The sequence below is a fragment of the Pollachius pollachius genome (genome assembly GCF_949987615.1).
Source record: "Pollachius pollachius genome assembly, chromosome: 10".
NCBI classification, from domain to species: domain Eukaryota; kingdom Metazoa; phylum Chordata; class Actinopteri; order Gadiformes; family Gadidae; genus Pollachius; species Pollachius pollachius.
The window spans coordinates 14377688-14394027 of NC_136943.1; the positions used below are offsets into that span (position 1 = coordinate 14377688).

The window sequence follows — 16340 nt, forward strand, 5'->3', positions numbered from 1 at the left end:
CTCTACCAGACCGACTATAATCTAAACTAGTAGTGTTTGGCAGTAATAACATGGGTGGTCAAGAAAAATAAAACAGCTCAAACTTTTTTTGAGCTGTTCCGACTTCTGGTACACTTTTTTCCTTTTAGGGTGCTGTACAGGCTTTCACTCTCTTGCACAAGCCACGCTGTTTTAGCCAGAATGTTTGATAGATGTTACCTGGTAACCAGAAATGGCCCAGTACAGGTAGCTCATGGCACTCTTAAATGGGCAATTTGAGTTGTGTTTGGATCAGAATCAATGTGCACTCATGTGTATGCCAGCAACCTGCATAAGATGCCTGCTCCTTCCCTCCAGCCCGCTGCTCCTGTGGTCACACAAAGCCCCCCGGGGTTTACACGGCTTGTCCCTCCTGCTCACCGTTTGCCCCTCATGCTAACCGTTTGCCCCCCATGCTAACCGTTTGCCCCTCCTGCTAACTGTTTCCCCCATCAGCTGGGCTCCTTCAGGACTTTGACACTTTATTCCACACTTGAACTTTGGAAAGGGATCAGGGCGGGGGGGAAATATTGTGTTCACGGTAGCCCCTTCTCAGGGAGTCATTCTATTATTTATTGCAATACCAGTTGTGACCTTTTTACTATGTTGGCCACTGTTAGGCTGAACGTGTTAATAATGAAGCCGTATGATCCAACCTGAATGAATATCGAGTATCCTCGTCCTTCTTAGATAGAACCACAACTTTTTGGGTCATCCTTTCTTGCAATTTCTTTTACCTCTGAGGAGGAAACAGAGAGAGAGGCCCCAAGCAGCAGATGAGAGTTTAGGGCTGTGGCTGGCCTTGTCTCTGTTTTACCCACACCGCAAAAACTCGTGAGCATGAAAATACCTGAATGCTGGTATCAACAGGATGTGCTGCTGAGGTTCTTCAGAAAACACTGTCATTGACATACATTTCCCATCAGTGACTGAACATAAACGGCTATATTTGTGTATCTGAACAGAGAAAGTCACTTAATTCCCTTGCAATATTTGTATTCTTTTTTTCAAGAGTTAATTAATTCAGTACTTTAATTTCGGTTACGATCTTATTACAATGGTTGATTAAATTCAATTCAGTCTTATTCACGTGGGATCATATTGAGCTGCAAAGAGCATCCGATGCAACATCAGTCCATTACAGAGACCCATAACCGCAAATTCATACACAACCACTGATGTCTTGTCATTTGTTACGTGCAGCGCATGCACCCGTTGTTCATTTACCTCTTAGATTTGTCAGTTATCTTAGCCGTGTTTGGTTCCATATAGGGCCCCTATTTACCAGCCATTTCTAAGTGTAGCTCTTCATGACATCACGTAAGTGGGAGTGTTTACTCAGATATTTGACAGACATACTTAGGTATGCCGACCAGTCTCTGCAGTCCAGTCGTCTGCTCCTCCCTGCAGAGTGGACACTCCCACTTTGTGATCTCACAAAGAGATACATTCTGAAATGGCTCATCAACATGAAACCTTGTGATAAAATAGGGACCCTTTATGTTCACGGATGTGCAGCAACTGTGAACCTTTTCCTCCCCCCCTCCCTGCCCCAATAGCCACAAAGACCCAGATGAAGACTTACAGTTGAGGAAATATCACTTAGCTCTATAGTGTAGGACATCTTATTGACTAGAGGTGTGTGCAAGTATTTTGAGAACAAGATAAAGACGACTGGTATATCTTTGACTTTGACACTATGAAAAGGTGCGGCCTATATAGTGTATAGCCACATGATCTGCTGTGACCGCTAGGCCTGTGGTTTTAGCTGCAAAGCGTCACATTTCTTGTAAGGAAGGCTTATCCTGTGTTAGATGGGTCAGTACTGTGGTTTAAAAAGCAGAAATGTACTGAAGCAGAGGTCTCTAAATATCTCTCACTATGTCCCAAACAGTGTAAGTGTGTCTTCAGAGTCGGAGTCAGTGGGTTCATTCTCATCTTTTTTACGCACTTCTCAAAGTTTCTTAATTTTTTATTTTGTAAGAAATACATTTTAGACATCAATATATGATTATTGTAATAAATATATTCAGGGATAAGTATGGCTGCACACAAAGATTGGCTGGACAAAAGATAGCATCAGAAATTATCAATGATCAATGATTCAATGTTCATGATCCAAATAAAGCAACATTACAAAACATTCTCAACCATATACAAATGTTCCTGAGAATATACAAGTCATTAACAATACCACCATTATCACCTCCTTTAGCCTCATGAGGTGACACAAACTCCCAGGTTGATGGACTTCACTGGCAGGTTTCTCTCAAAGCAGAATACAAACTCTCCTGGATCCTTCCACTGTTGTTCTTCCCTCCTTTGATTTGTCTGCCAACTCCAACGCTGTGTAGTTCAAACTATCTATTTTCCTGTCCTACAACAGAGAAATGTGTATCACTACCAAACATCTGAGAGGATTCACAGTTGAAAACACATAATATGTTTAATGTTTTGTCGTCATCTTACAACGGTTTATGCTTATACAAATATAGATATTTTTGTGTAAGCATAAATATTTTTTTCAAAAGGTATAAACATCTAAATTCCTACCATAACTATTTTAAATGAAATAATCCAAATAATAATGTACTGCCTAATCGATATAGGAGATCTTGCTCACTGAAACTTTTCCATCTGACATGGGGATGCTCTTAAACCTGTCCTGATATGAGTTCTTGTGTTTAATGTGCTGTAGAGTTATTAACTCACAAACCTGTAATGTATGATTAGAATGAGGATTATAATCACAAGCAGACAGCAAGCCAACATTATCCGATGCACAAAGATCGCAAGATTATGGTTGGGATCTAGAATGAGCAACAATCAACAATGGGTCATCGTGAATCTGCAGAGAATCTGTCACATTTTGCCTGTTATCATCTGTACCATTACATTCAGAGTTTGGCATGTGGAATTCAATATTTTGAAAAGAATCTCAATCATGTCCTCAGTATTACATATATTCACATGTGATTATATTATGTATCTATTGTCTTCTGAATTTAAAAAAATAGCAGATAAACTGAAAGCAGGAAATCCAATATAATCACCTGTTATGTCCAGCTTGGATTCATTGCCAGACACAACCTCCCCACATGCTGCCAGGGCACAGTAGTAGGTCCCAGCATCAGAGGAGTCTACATTGTTCTTGGGGAGAGTGTAGACACAGCTCCGTGGAGCAGACGAAGGAGCAGATCTGTTCTGACATTCACCCCTCCTGTTTCCATTCATGTAAAAGGCAGCAGGGTGAGATGGTCCTGATCTGAACCAGTACATGCTGGGTTCCCCTTTGCACTGGTTACTGTGGTCCGTCCTCTGGGAGGTAATAGAGCACTGGAGAGCCACAGGGTCTCCCAGCTGAGCTGATGCCGACAGTTGGACCACAGTCTGGTGGTCTAATTTCTGCTCATTTCCATCTGCATAGTGAAATGCAATCAAATGTACCAAATCCAAATATTGTTTGTGTTTACATCAGATTAAAAGATTTTTGCTCATGATATTAAAACGCTGAATCTTACCATTCACAGACAGAAATGTGCCGTTGTTCCAATTCTTGTTTCCATCAATTCCTTGCTGACAGAAATAGTTTGCCTCGTCCTCTTTCATTACATCACTCATAGTCAACTTTCCTTTCACCAGTGTAACCCTTAATTTGTATGGCGGATATATCGTTGGACTGCCATAAATTGCGCTGGCAACCACTTGGGGAACATATCCAAGAGATTGCTTGTACCAGTATAGCACTTTACTTGTACCATTCAAAGATGCACAATGTAGAGAAACAGTATCTCCAATATCTGCTTTGGTCAAAGAGAGTGGATGAGGATTTTCTTGGGTTTGACTTAGCACTGAAAATAAGAAAAAACAAAGTATTGATTCAAATTTTAGAGGGAATTTCACAAATACAAAAAAATACATACATTCATACTCATATAAATCCACACATACATGCTCCCCTGTACTATTCAAACAGACCTTCACAACATGGCTCGTGATTTCACTTCATGAAAGTCAATTTTAAGTTGTAGAGAAATGTACTTACAAGCTGTACTCAAGATCGTCATTGCAAAAAATATTCCCATCATTGTCCCGTTATGGTGCTGTACCAGAGATGTAGTCTCTTCAGTGAACGATTTGACTTAGAATACGACAATCATTTACATATCTTAGATCAACTGTGATTGGCTGGAACATGGAGACACTGAAAGTAGCAGGCCAATGATCCACCTTGCATCTGACTTCAGTCAGATGCAGTTCATGTTAAATTTAAATACAACACAGTAAATATCCGTTCCCTTCTTCATATTTTTTCTGTATAACAAACAGACAACTGGCATTCATGTATTGCTTTCCCTTAATGCATTATCATTAAAAAAAATTGCATTTTAATTATTTTTATGTGACATTGAATGCACAAGTACAGTAAAATCATTTACTGTATATGTTCAAGGGATATTGCAACAATTACTACTAACACAAGAGATTGAAGCATATTTGCCCTAATTATACCGATAAATGAAGCATTATTAGTATGATAACCATTATTACTAATGACAGTGACAAGCGTATTGCTACTTGGTGTCACTATAGTGATACTTATTGCCCGAATAGTGCAGTTATATCTGAGACATTAATATTTGTTATAATAGTATTATCCATAATACCGTTGATTGTAGTAGAAATACAGTTATACTACTGAAAGTTTTCATGAGTAACAATCATGAATTTCTTAATTGAATCTGGAGGATTTTAGTGTGTGGTCACATGATCGGGGGTCCATGGCTGCAGCTTTCCTGGGGCTTTTTACTCCCTTTTAGTTTTGCAATTTTACCTTGTAAAAATATGAACTGGAAGAATGAGTGTGTGTGTGTGTGTGTGTTGGTGTGTATTTGTGTGCTCTGCACCCTAAGATATATAATGTAGAATTAGTTTGAACATTAACCAATGAGTAACCAATCTACTCCAGCAATAATGAAGTTGAGATAGCTCTCCGTTCTCCATGTTGAAGGCACAGCAGTTTCAAGAAACTCAAGGGTTTTATACCCACCAGTGTTACGTGACAGTTAACTGTACAAGGCCCGGAAAGAAGACACCTATTAGTGTCACTTCCTTTCTTGCCATTTCTTTTACCACTGGGTTTGAAACAGAGCGAGGCCCCAAGCAGCAGATAGGCTGAGAAGCGAGGGCTGTGGCTGGCCGTGTCTCTGTTCTACACACACCACCAACCTGACCAGACCTGACTCGAGGTATCAACAGGATGTGCTGCTGAAGGGCCGGAAACCAACCGTGAAATTTACATTTTCCATCATTGACTGAAACCTAAAGGGGAGTTTTTTGTTAGTGAACAGCGAAAATGTTGACTTTAATTTGCTTTTTTAAAGCCATCAATAGTAATTCATGATTTTAATAAACATCATTATAAAATGCATACAGAGGAACAACACCAACAATTCGGACACAATCAATGCTGTCTTGTCTACCACTTATCAATTAAGCACGTATGATAAATGTTGGGAAATGATACAAGTAAAATTAACAAGGTCACTATGGAGAAATTGGTCTCATGATTATTGATACTAGCATGAGTCAATTATTTTCTTATAAATGTTAACTTGCACCATGTAAATTGACATTTGAATGATGGTCATGTACTTGAACATAACTCAGCACAAATAAAACTCTCGATCAGAGGGTAAGTGTTCCGTAAGCGAATCAGTCCATAGACTACAGAGAGAACCATGCTTTACTGCATATAACCTGGAACACAATATAGAGGAATATAAACTATATTAGGACCGTGTCAGACTTCAGTAGCAGGACTATCTCACAGCAGAATACACACTCTCCTGAGTCCTTTCACTGTTCTTCTTCCCTCCTTTGGTTTTCGTGCCAGAGAACTCCAACGCTGCGTAGTTCAAGGAATCTGTTTTCCCGTCCTATAACAGAGAACTGTATTACTACTGAACATTTGAGAGGATTCACAGAAGTAGAGACCACTTCAATCAACGTCAAAACTGAAATCATACTGGTTTACTTGTGGCCAATAATATACTGAGACCAATAACTGATTGGCTAACATAACATCCTAGACCAGTTTATTTAACCAGCAAGCTTAACTTCTAGAAAAAAATAAAATAAAATGAATGTGTGACTCAACTTAAGTTTTAAATACAAAATAGGAAATCCCAAAATTCATTAACCTCTAAGCCACAGCATTTCTTCTAAATTAATTTAAATGAGTACATAAATGATTATACACAATGCAGACGTACCTGTGGTTCCTGAATCACTAAGTCATGTGCAACATCTGCGTCACTCTGTGTCCCTGATAATAAGAATCTTTGTGTTAATGCAGAATTTATTTAATATAATGTAAACAATTCTAAACCTTTATATTATGTGACAAATGTTATGGAGAAAAATATTTTAGGTCAAACTATTAAAACAGAACTAGTCTTAAAGTTGGGACAGATTTCTGTGAAATATAATGTGCCACAGTCTCAATTATGTATACAGAGTCCAAAGTTCTCTATCAACAGTTTCGGATCTCGCTAACCTGTCCTGAGGTCAGATCCGGTCACATCGATAGGCTAAGTGTATAATGTACTGTACCTTTGCACTGGTCACAAACTTGCTTTTCATTTCTGGTTAGAATGAGGATTATAATCACACCCAGACAGCAAGCCAACAGTATTCCAAGCATCATGTTAACTGGATGCGGTTTTTGTGCTAGAATCACACAAACAACATTTGTGTCATCAGGGAAGCTTCAGTATGCATAGTATTTTTGCAATAATTTCATAAATATTTTCCTCTTTAAAATAAAATAATTCTCTGTATCTTTTGTGTATATTATCTTCTTCGTGAATTAATTACCAAATAAATTAAGTAGGAAGTAAACTATATCGACCTTTTGTGTCCAGCTTGGATACATTGCCAGACACAACTCCCCCACATGCTGCCAGGGCACAGTAGTAGGTCCCAGCATCAGAGGAGTCTACATTGTTCTTGGGGAGAGTGTAGACACAACTCTGTGGAGCAGACGAAGGAGCAGAACTATTCTGACATTCACCCCTCCTGTTTCCATTCATGTAAATGGCAGCAGGGTGAGATGGTCCTGATCTGAACCAGTACACGCTGGGTTACCCTTGACACTGGTTACTGTGGTTCGTCCTCTGGGAGGTAATAGAGCACTGGAGAGCCACAGGGTCTCCCAGCTGAGCTGATGCCGACAGTTGGACCACAGTCTGGTGGTCTAATTTCTGCTCATTTCCATCTGCATAGTGAAATGCAATCAAATGTACCAAATCCAAATATTGTTTGTGTTTACATCAGATTAAAAGATTTTTGCTCATGACATTAAAACGCTGAATCTTACCATTCACAGACAGAAATGTGCCGTTGTTCCAATTCTTGTTTTCATCAATTCCTTGCTGACAGAAATAGTTTGCCTCGTCCTCTTTCATTACATCACTCATAGTCAACTTTCCTTTTACCAGTGTAACCCTTAATTTGTATGGCGGATATATCGTTGGAGTGCCATAAATTACACTGGCAACCACTTGGGGAATATATCCAAGAGATTGCTTATACCAGTATAGCACTTTACTTGTACCATTCAAAGATGCACAATGTAGAGAAACACTATCTCCAATATCTGCTTTGGTCAAAGAGAGTGATTGAGGATTTTCTTGGGTTTGACTTAGCACTGAAAATCAGAAAGAACAAATTATTGATTCAAATTTTAGAGGGAATTTCACAAATACAAAAAAATACATACATTCATACTCATATACATCCACACATACATGCCTCCCTGTACTATTCAAACAGACCTTTGCGTTATGGCCCATGATAACACTTCATGAAAGTCAATTTTAAGTTGTAGAGAAATGTACTTACAAGCTGTACTCAAGATCGTCATTGCAAAAAATATTCCCATCATTGTCCCGTTATGGTGCTGTACCAGAGATGTAGTCTCTTCAGTGAACGATTTGACTTAGAATACGACAATCATTTACATATCTTAGATCAACTGTGATTGGCTGGAACATGGAGACACTGAAAGTAGCGAGCCAATGATCCACCTTGCATCTGACTTCAGTCAGATGTAGTTCATGTTAAATTTAAATACAACACAGTAAACATCCGTTCCCTTCTTCATCTTTTTTCTGTATAACAAACAGACAACTGGTATTCATGTATTGCTTTCCCTTAACACATTATCATTAAAAAATTGCATTTTAATTATTTTTATGTGACATTGAATCCACAAGTACAGTAAAATCATTATTACTGTATATGTTCAAGGGATATTGCAAGAATTACTACTAACACAAGAGATTGAAGTATATTTGCCCTAATTATACCGATAAATTAAGCATTATTAGCATGATAACCATTATTACTAATGACAGTGACAAGCGTATTGCTAGTTGGTGTCACTATAGTGATACTTATTGCCCGAATAGTGCAGTTATATCTGAGAAATTAATATTTGTTATAATAGTATTATCCATAATACCGGTGATTGTAATAGAAATACAGTTATACCACTGAAAGTTTTCATGAGTAACAATCATGAATTTCGTAATTGAATCTGGAGGATTTTAGCGTGTGGTCACATGATCGGGGGTCCATGGCTGCAGCTTTCCTGGGGCTTTTTACTCCCTTTTAGTTTTGCAATTTTACCTTGTAAAAATATGAACCGGAAGAATGAGTGTGTGTGTGTGTGTGTGTGTGTGTGTGTGTGTGTGTGTTGGTGTGTATTTGTGTGCTCTGCACCCTAAGATATATAATGTAGAATTAGTTTGAACATTAACCAATCTACCCCAGCAATAATGAAGTTGAGATAGCTCTCCGTTCTCCATGTTGAAGGCACAGCAGTTTCAAGAAACTCAAGGGTTTTATACCCACCAGTGTTACGTGACAGTCAACTGTACAAGGCCCGGAAAGAAGACACCTATTAGTGTCACTTCCTTTCTTGCCATTTCTTTTACCACTGGGTTTGAAACAGAGCGAGGCCCCAAGCAGCAGATAGGCTGAGAAGCGAGGGCTGTGGCTGGCCGTGTCTCTGTTCTACACACACCACCAACCTGACCAGACCTGACTCGAGGTATCAACAGGATGTGCTGCTGAAGGGCCGGAAACCAACCGTGAAATTTACATTTTCCATCATTGACTGAAACCAAAAGGGGAGTTTTTTGTTAGTGAACAGCGAAAATGTTGACTTTAATTTGCTTTTTTAAAGCCATCAATAGTAATTCATGATTTTAATAAACATCATTATAAAATGCATACAGAGGAACAACACCAACAATTCGGACACAATCAATGCTGTCTTGTCTACCACTTATCAATTAAGCACGTATGATAAACGTTGGGAAATGATACAAGTAAAATTAACAAGGTCACTATGGAGAAATTGGTCTCATGATTATTGATACTAGCATGAGTCAATTATTTTCTTATAAATGTTAACTTGCACCATGTAAATTGACATTTGAATGATGGTCGTGTACTTGAACTTAACTCCGCACAAATAAAACTCTCGATCAGAGGGTAAGTGTTCCGTAAGCGAATCAGTCCATAGACTACAGAGAGAACCATGCTTTACTGCATATTACCTGGATCACAATATAGAGGAATATAAACTATATTAGGACCGTGTCAGACTTCAGTAGCAGGACTATCTCACAGTAGAATACACAGCGTAGTTCAAGGAATCTGTTTTCCCGTCCTATAACAGAGAACTGTATTACTACTGAACATTTGAGAGGATTCACAGAAGTAGAGATCACTTTAATAAACGTCAAAACTGAAATCATACTGGTTTACTCGTGGCCAATAATATACTGAGACCAATAACTGATTGGCTAACATAACATCCTAGACCAGTTCATTTAACCAGCAAGCTTAACTTCTAGAAAAAAATAAAATAAAATGAATGTGTGACTCAACTTAAGTTTTAAATACAAAATAGGAAATCCCAAAATTCATTAACCTCTAAGCCACAGCATTTCTTCTAAATTAATTTAAATGAGTACATAAATGATTATACACAATGCAGACGTACCTGTGGTTCCTGAATCACTAAGTCATGTGCAACAACTGCGTCACTCCGTGTCCCTGATAATAAGAATCTTTGTGTTAATGCAGAATTTATTTAATATAATGTAAACAATTCTAAACCTTTATATTATGTGACAAATGTTATGGAGAAAAATATTTTAGGTCAAACTATTAAAACAGAACTAGTCTTAAATTTGGGACAGATTTCTGTAAAATATAATGTGCCACAGTCTCAATTATGTATACAGAGTCCAAAGTTCTCTATCAACAGTTTCGGATCTCGCTAACCTGTCCTGAGGTCAGATCCGGTCACATCAATAGGCTAAGTGTATAATGTACGGTACCTTTGCACTGGTCACAAACTTGCTTTTCATTTCTGGTTAGAATGAGGATTATAATCACACCCAGACAGCAAGCCAACAGTATTCCAAGCATCATGTTAACTGGATGCGGTTTTTGTGCTAGAATCACACAAACAACATTTGTGTCATCAGGGAAGCTTCAGTATGCATAGTATTTTTGCAATAATTTCATAAACCTTTTCCCCTTTCAAATAAAATAATTCTCTGTATCTTTTGTGTATATTATCTTCTTGGTGAATTAATTACCAAATAAATTAAGTAGGAAGTAAACTATATCGACCTTTTGTGTCCAGTTTGGATTCATTGCCAGACACAACCTCCCCACATGCTGCCAGGGCACAGTAGTAGGTCCCAGCATCAGAGGAGTCTGCATTGTTCTTGGGGAGAGTGTAGACACAGCTCTGTGGAGCAGACGGACGCCCAGAACTATTCTGACATTCACCCCTCCTGTTTCCATTCATGTAAATGGCAGCAGGGTGAGATGGTCCTGATCTGAACCAGTACATGCTGGGTTCCCCTTTGCACTGGTTACTGTGGTTCGTCCTCTGGGAGGTAATAAAGCACTGGAGAGCCACAGGGTCTCCCAGCTGAGCTGATGCCGACTGTTGGACCACAGTCTGGTGGTCTAATTTCTGCTCATTTCCATCTGCATAGTGAAATGCAATCAAATGTACCAAATCCAAATATTGTTTGTGTTTACATCAGATTAAAAGATTTTTGCTCATGATATTAAAACGCTGAATCTTACCATTCACAGACAGAAATGTGCCGTTGTTCCAATTGTTGTTTCCATCAATTCCTTGCTGACAGAAATAGTTTGCCTCGTCCTCTTTCATTACATCACTCATAGTCAACTTTCCTTTTACCAGTGTAACCCTTAATTTGTATGGCGGATATATCGTTGGAGTGCCATAAATTATGCTGGCAACCACTTGGGGAATATATCCAAGAGATTGCTTATACCAGCATAACACTTTAATTGTACCATTCAAAGATGCACAATGTAGAGAAATAGTATCTCCAATATCTGCTTTGGTCAAAGAGAGTGAACGAGGATTTTCTTGGGTTTGACTTAGCACTGAAAATAAGAAAAAACAAAGTATTGATTCAAATTTTAGAGGGAATTTCACAAATACAAAAAAATACATACATTCATACTCATATAAATCCACACATATATGCTCCCCTGTACTATTCAAACAGACCTTCACAACATGGCTCGTGATTTCACTTCATGAAAGTCAATTTTAAGTTGTAGAGAAATGTACTTACAAGCTGTACTCAAGATCGTCATTGCAAAAAATATTCCCATCATTGTCCCGTTATGGTGCTGTACCAGAGATGTAGTCTCTTCAGTGAACGATTTGACTTAGAATACGACAATCATTTACATATCTTAGATCAACTGTGATTGGCTGGAACATGGAGACACTGAAAGTAGCGAGCCAATGATCCACCTTGCATCTGACTTCAGTCAGATGCAGTTCATGTTAAATTTAAATACAACACAGTAAATATCCGTTCCCTTCTTCATATTTTTTCTGTATAACAAACAGACAACTGGCATTCATGTATTGCTTTCCCTTAATGCATTATCATTAAAAAAAATTGCATTTTAATTATTTTTATGTGACATTGAATGCACAAGTACAGTAAAATCATTTACTGTATATGTTCAAGGGATATTGCAACAATTACTACTAACACAAGAGATTGAAGCATATTTGCCCTAATTATACCGATAAATGAAGCATTATTAGTATGATAACCATTATTACTAATGACAGTGACAAGCGTATTGCTACTTGGTGTCACTATAGTGATACTTATTGCCCGAATACTGCAGTTATATCTGAGACATTAATATTTGTTATAATAGTATTATCCATAATACCGGTGATTGTAGTAGAAATACAGTTATACCACTGAAAGTTTTCATGAGTAAAAATCATGAATTTCGTAATTGAATCTGGAGGATTTTAGTGTGTGGTCACATGATCGGGGGTCCATGGCTGCAGCTTTCCTGGGGCTTTTTACTCCCTTTTAGTTTTGCAATTTTACCTTGTAAAAATATGAACTGGAAGAATGAGTGTGTGTGTGTGTGTGTGTTGGTGTGTATTTGTGTGCTCTGCACCCTAAGATATATAATGTAGAATTAGTTTGAACATTAACCAATGAGTAACCAATCTACTCCAGCAATAATGAAGTTGAGATAGCTCTCCGTTCTCCATGTTGAAGGCACAGCAGTTTCAAGAAACTCAAGGGTTTTATACCCACCAGTGTGACGTGACAGTTAACTGTACAAGGCCCGGAAAGAAGACACCTATTAGTGTCACTTCCTTTCTTGCCATTTCTTTTACCACTGGGTTTGAAACAGAGCGAGGCCCCAAGCAGCAGATAGGCTGAGAAGCGAGGGCTGTGGCTGGCCGTGTCTCTGTTCTACACACACCACCAACCTGACCAGACCTGACTCGAGGTATCAACAGGATGTGCTGCTGAAGGGCCTGAAACCAACCATGAAATTTACATTTTCCATCATTGACTGAAACCAAAAGGGGATTTTTTTTGTTAGTGAACAGCGAAAATGTTGACTTTAATTTGCTTTTTTAAAGCCATCAATAGTAATTCATGATTTTAATAAACATCATTATAAAATGCATACAGAGGAACAACACCAACAATTCGGACACAATCAATGCTGTCTTGTCTACCACTTATCAATTAAGCACGTATGATAAACGATGGGAAATGATACAAGTAAATTTAACAAGGTAACTATGGAGAAATTGGTCTCATGATTATTGATACTAGCATGAGTCAATTTTTTTCTTATAAATGTTAACTTGCACCATGTAAATTGACATTTGAATGATGGTCGTGTACTTGAACTTAACTCAGCACAAATAAAACTCTCGATCAGAGGGTAAGTGTTCCGTAAGCGAATCAGTCCATAGACTACAGAGAGAACCATGCTTTACTCCATATAACCTGGAACACAATATAGAGGAATATAAACTATATTAGGACCGTGTCAGACTTCAGTAGCAGGACTATCTCACAGCAGAATACACACTCTCCTGAGTCCTTTCACTGTTCTTCTTCCCTCCTTTGGTTTTCGTGCCAGAGAACTCCAACGCTGCGTAGTTCAAGGAATCTGTTTTCCCGTCCTATAACAGAGAACTGTATTACTACTGAACATTTGAGAGGATTCACAGAAGTAGAGATCACTTTAATAAACGTCAAAACTGAAATCATACTGGTTTACTTGTGGCCAACAATATTCTGAGACCAATAACTGATTGGCTAACATAACATCCTAGACCAGTTCATTTAACCAGCAAGCTTAACTTCTAGAAAAAAATAAAATAAAATGAATGTGTGACTCAACTTAAGTTTTAAATACAAAATAGGAAATCCCAAAATTCATTAACCTCTAAGCCACAGCATTTCTTCTAAATTAATTTAAATGAGTACATAAATGATTATACACAATGCAGATGTACCTGTGGTTCCTGAATCACTAAGTCATGTGCAACAACCGCGTCACTCCGTGTCCCTGATAATAAGATTCTTTGTGTTAATGCAGAATTTATTTAATATAATGTACAGTTTCGGATCTCGCTAACCTGTCCTGAGGTCAGATCCGGTCACATCAATAGGCTAAGTGTATAATGTACTGTACCTTTGCACTGGTCACAAACTTGCTTTTCATTTCTGGTTAGAATGAGGATTATAATCACACCCAGACAGCAAGCCAACAGTATTCCAAGCATCATGTTAACTGGATGCGGGTTTTGTGCTAGAATCACACAAACAACATTGGGTCATCAGGGAAGCTTCAGTATGCATATTATTTTTGCAATAATTTCATAAACTTTTTCCCCTTTCAAATAAAATAATTCTCTGTATCTTTTGTGTATATTATCTTCTTGGTGAATTAATTACCAAATAAATTAAGTAGGAAGTAAACTATATTGACCTTTTGTGTCCAGCTTGGATTCATTGCCAGACACAACCTCCCCACATGCTGCCAGGGCACAGTAGTAGGTCTCGGCATCAGAGGAGTCTGCATTGTTCTTGGGGAGAGTGTAGACACAGCTCTGTGGAGCAGACGGAGGCCCAGAACTATTCTGACATTCACCACTCCTGTTTCCATTCATGTAAATGGCAGCAGGGTGAGATGGTCCTGATCTGAACCAGTACACACTGGGTTCCCCTTGGCACTGGTTACTGTAGTCCGTCCTCTGGGAGGTAATAGAGCACTGGAGAGACACAGGGTCTCCCAGCTGAGCTGATGCCGACTGTTGGACCACAGTCTGGTGGTCTAATTTCTGCTCATTTCCATCTGCATGGTGAAATACAATCAAATGTACCAAATCCAAATATTGTTTGTGTTTACATCAGATTAAAAGATTTTTGCTCATGATATTAAAACGCTGAATCTTACCATTCACAGACAGAAATGTGCCGTTGTTCCAATTCTTGTTTCCATCAATTCCTTGCTGACAGAAATAGTTTGCCTCGTCCTCTTTCATTACATCACTCATAGTCAACTTTCCTTTTACCAGTGTAACCCTTAATTTGTATGGCGGATATATCGTTGGACTGCCATAAATTGCGCTGGCAACCACTTGGGGAATATATCCAAGAGATTGCTTATACCAGTATATCACTTTACTTGTACCATTCAAAGATGCACAATGTAGAGAAACAGTATCTCCAATATCTGCTTTGGTCAAAGAGAGTGAATGAGGATTTTTTTGGGTTTGACTTAGCACTGAAAATAAGAAAGGACAAAGTATTAATTCAAATTTTAGAGGGAATTTCACAAATACAAAAAAATACATACATTCATACTCATATAAATCCACACATACATGCTCCCCTGTACTATTCAAACAGACCTTCGCAACATGGCTCGTGATTTAACTTCATGAAAGTCTATTTTAAGTTGTAGAGAAATGTACTTACAAGCTGTACTCAAGATCGTCGTTGCAAAAAATATTGCCATCATTTTCCCGTTATGGTGCTGAATAAGAGATGTTGTCTCTCAAGTGAATGATTTCAGTTAGACGACAATCTTTTACATATCTTAGATCAACTGTGATTGGCTGGAACATGGAGACACTGAAAGAAGCGAGCCAATGATCCACCTTGCATCTGACTTCAGTCAGATGCAGTTCATGATAAAGGGAAACATCCTTTCCCTTTATCATATTTTTTCTGTATAACAAACAGACAACTGGCATTCATGTTATGCTTTCCCTTAACACATTATCATTAAAATATATATATTTTAATCATTTTTATGTGACACTGAATCAACAAGTACAGTAAAAACATTGCTACTTTTTATTTTCAAGGGATATAGCAACAATTAGTACTAACACAAGAGATTGAAGTATATTTGCCCTAATTATACTGATAAATTAAGCATTATCAGTATGATAACCATTATTACTAATAATTGTTACAATCGTATTACTAGTTGGTGTCACTATAGTGATAGTTATTGCCCGAATAGTGCAGTTATTTCTGAGACATTAATATTTGTTATAATAGTATTATCCCTACCGCTGATTGTAGTAGAAATACAGTTATACTACTGAAAGTTTTCATGAGTAACAATCATGAATTTCGTAATTGAATCTGGAGGATTTGACTGTGTGGTCAAATGATCCAAATAAAAGTAAATCTCAATGGCTTTGATTGCGTGTGTGATTGTGTTTGAATGTGTTAAGCTGTGTACAAGATAAATAGGAGAAAAGAAACTTGCAACCTAAATCATCTAGTCACATGTTCTAGAGCTGTGCCCTTCATGTCTGTGGTTTTTGCTGCCAAACATAACTGAGTGTTTCGATTTCAGAGTCCTACTGAACAAGATAA

General features: G+C 38.0%; 2 long non-coding RNA genes across 5 annotated transcripts; both read right to left on the reverse strand.

The window, feature by feature from the left end:
* Positions 1-2025: 2025 nt before the first annotated feature.
* Positions 2026-4191, reverse strand: LOC307081857. Its single transcript, XR_013812171.1, has 5 exons — positions 4064-4191; positions 3540-3869; positions 3072-3437; positions 2735-2828; positions 2026-2395 (listed from the first exon to the last, which is right to left on the reverse strand). It is a non-coding gene; the product is annotated as an uncharacterized lncRNA (long non-coding RNA).
* An 801-nt stretch (positions 4192-4992) lies between these two features.
* Positions 4993-15502, reverse strand: LOC307081737. Of its 4 annotated transcripts, none has more exons than XR_013812166.1 (12): positions 11727-11823; positions 11203-11532; positions 10735-11100; positions 10437-10553; positions 10097-10149; positions 9648-9760; positions 7924-9202; positions 7400-7729; positions 7168-7297; positions 6932-7052; positions 6294-6750; positions 4993-5957 (listed from the first exon to the last, which is right to left on the reverse strand). It is a non-coding gene; the product is annotated as an uncharacterized lncRNA (long non-coding RNA). The 4 variants fall into 4 exon arrangements; XR_013812167.1 differs by having other exon boundaries at positions 6294-6346; positions 6634-6750; positions 6932-7297; XR_013812165.1 differs by lacking the exons at positions 10735-11100; positions 11203-11532; positions 11727-11823 and adding exons at positions 14434-14799; positions 14902-15231; positions 15426-15502 and having other exon boundaries at positions 6932-7297.
* Between the last annotated feature and the right edge of the window lie 838 nt (positions 15503-16340).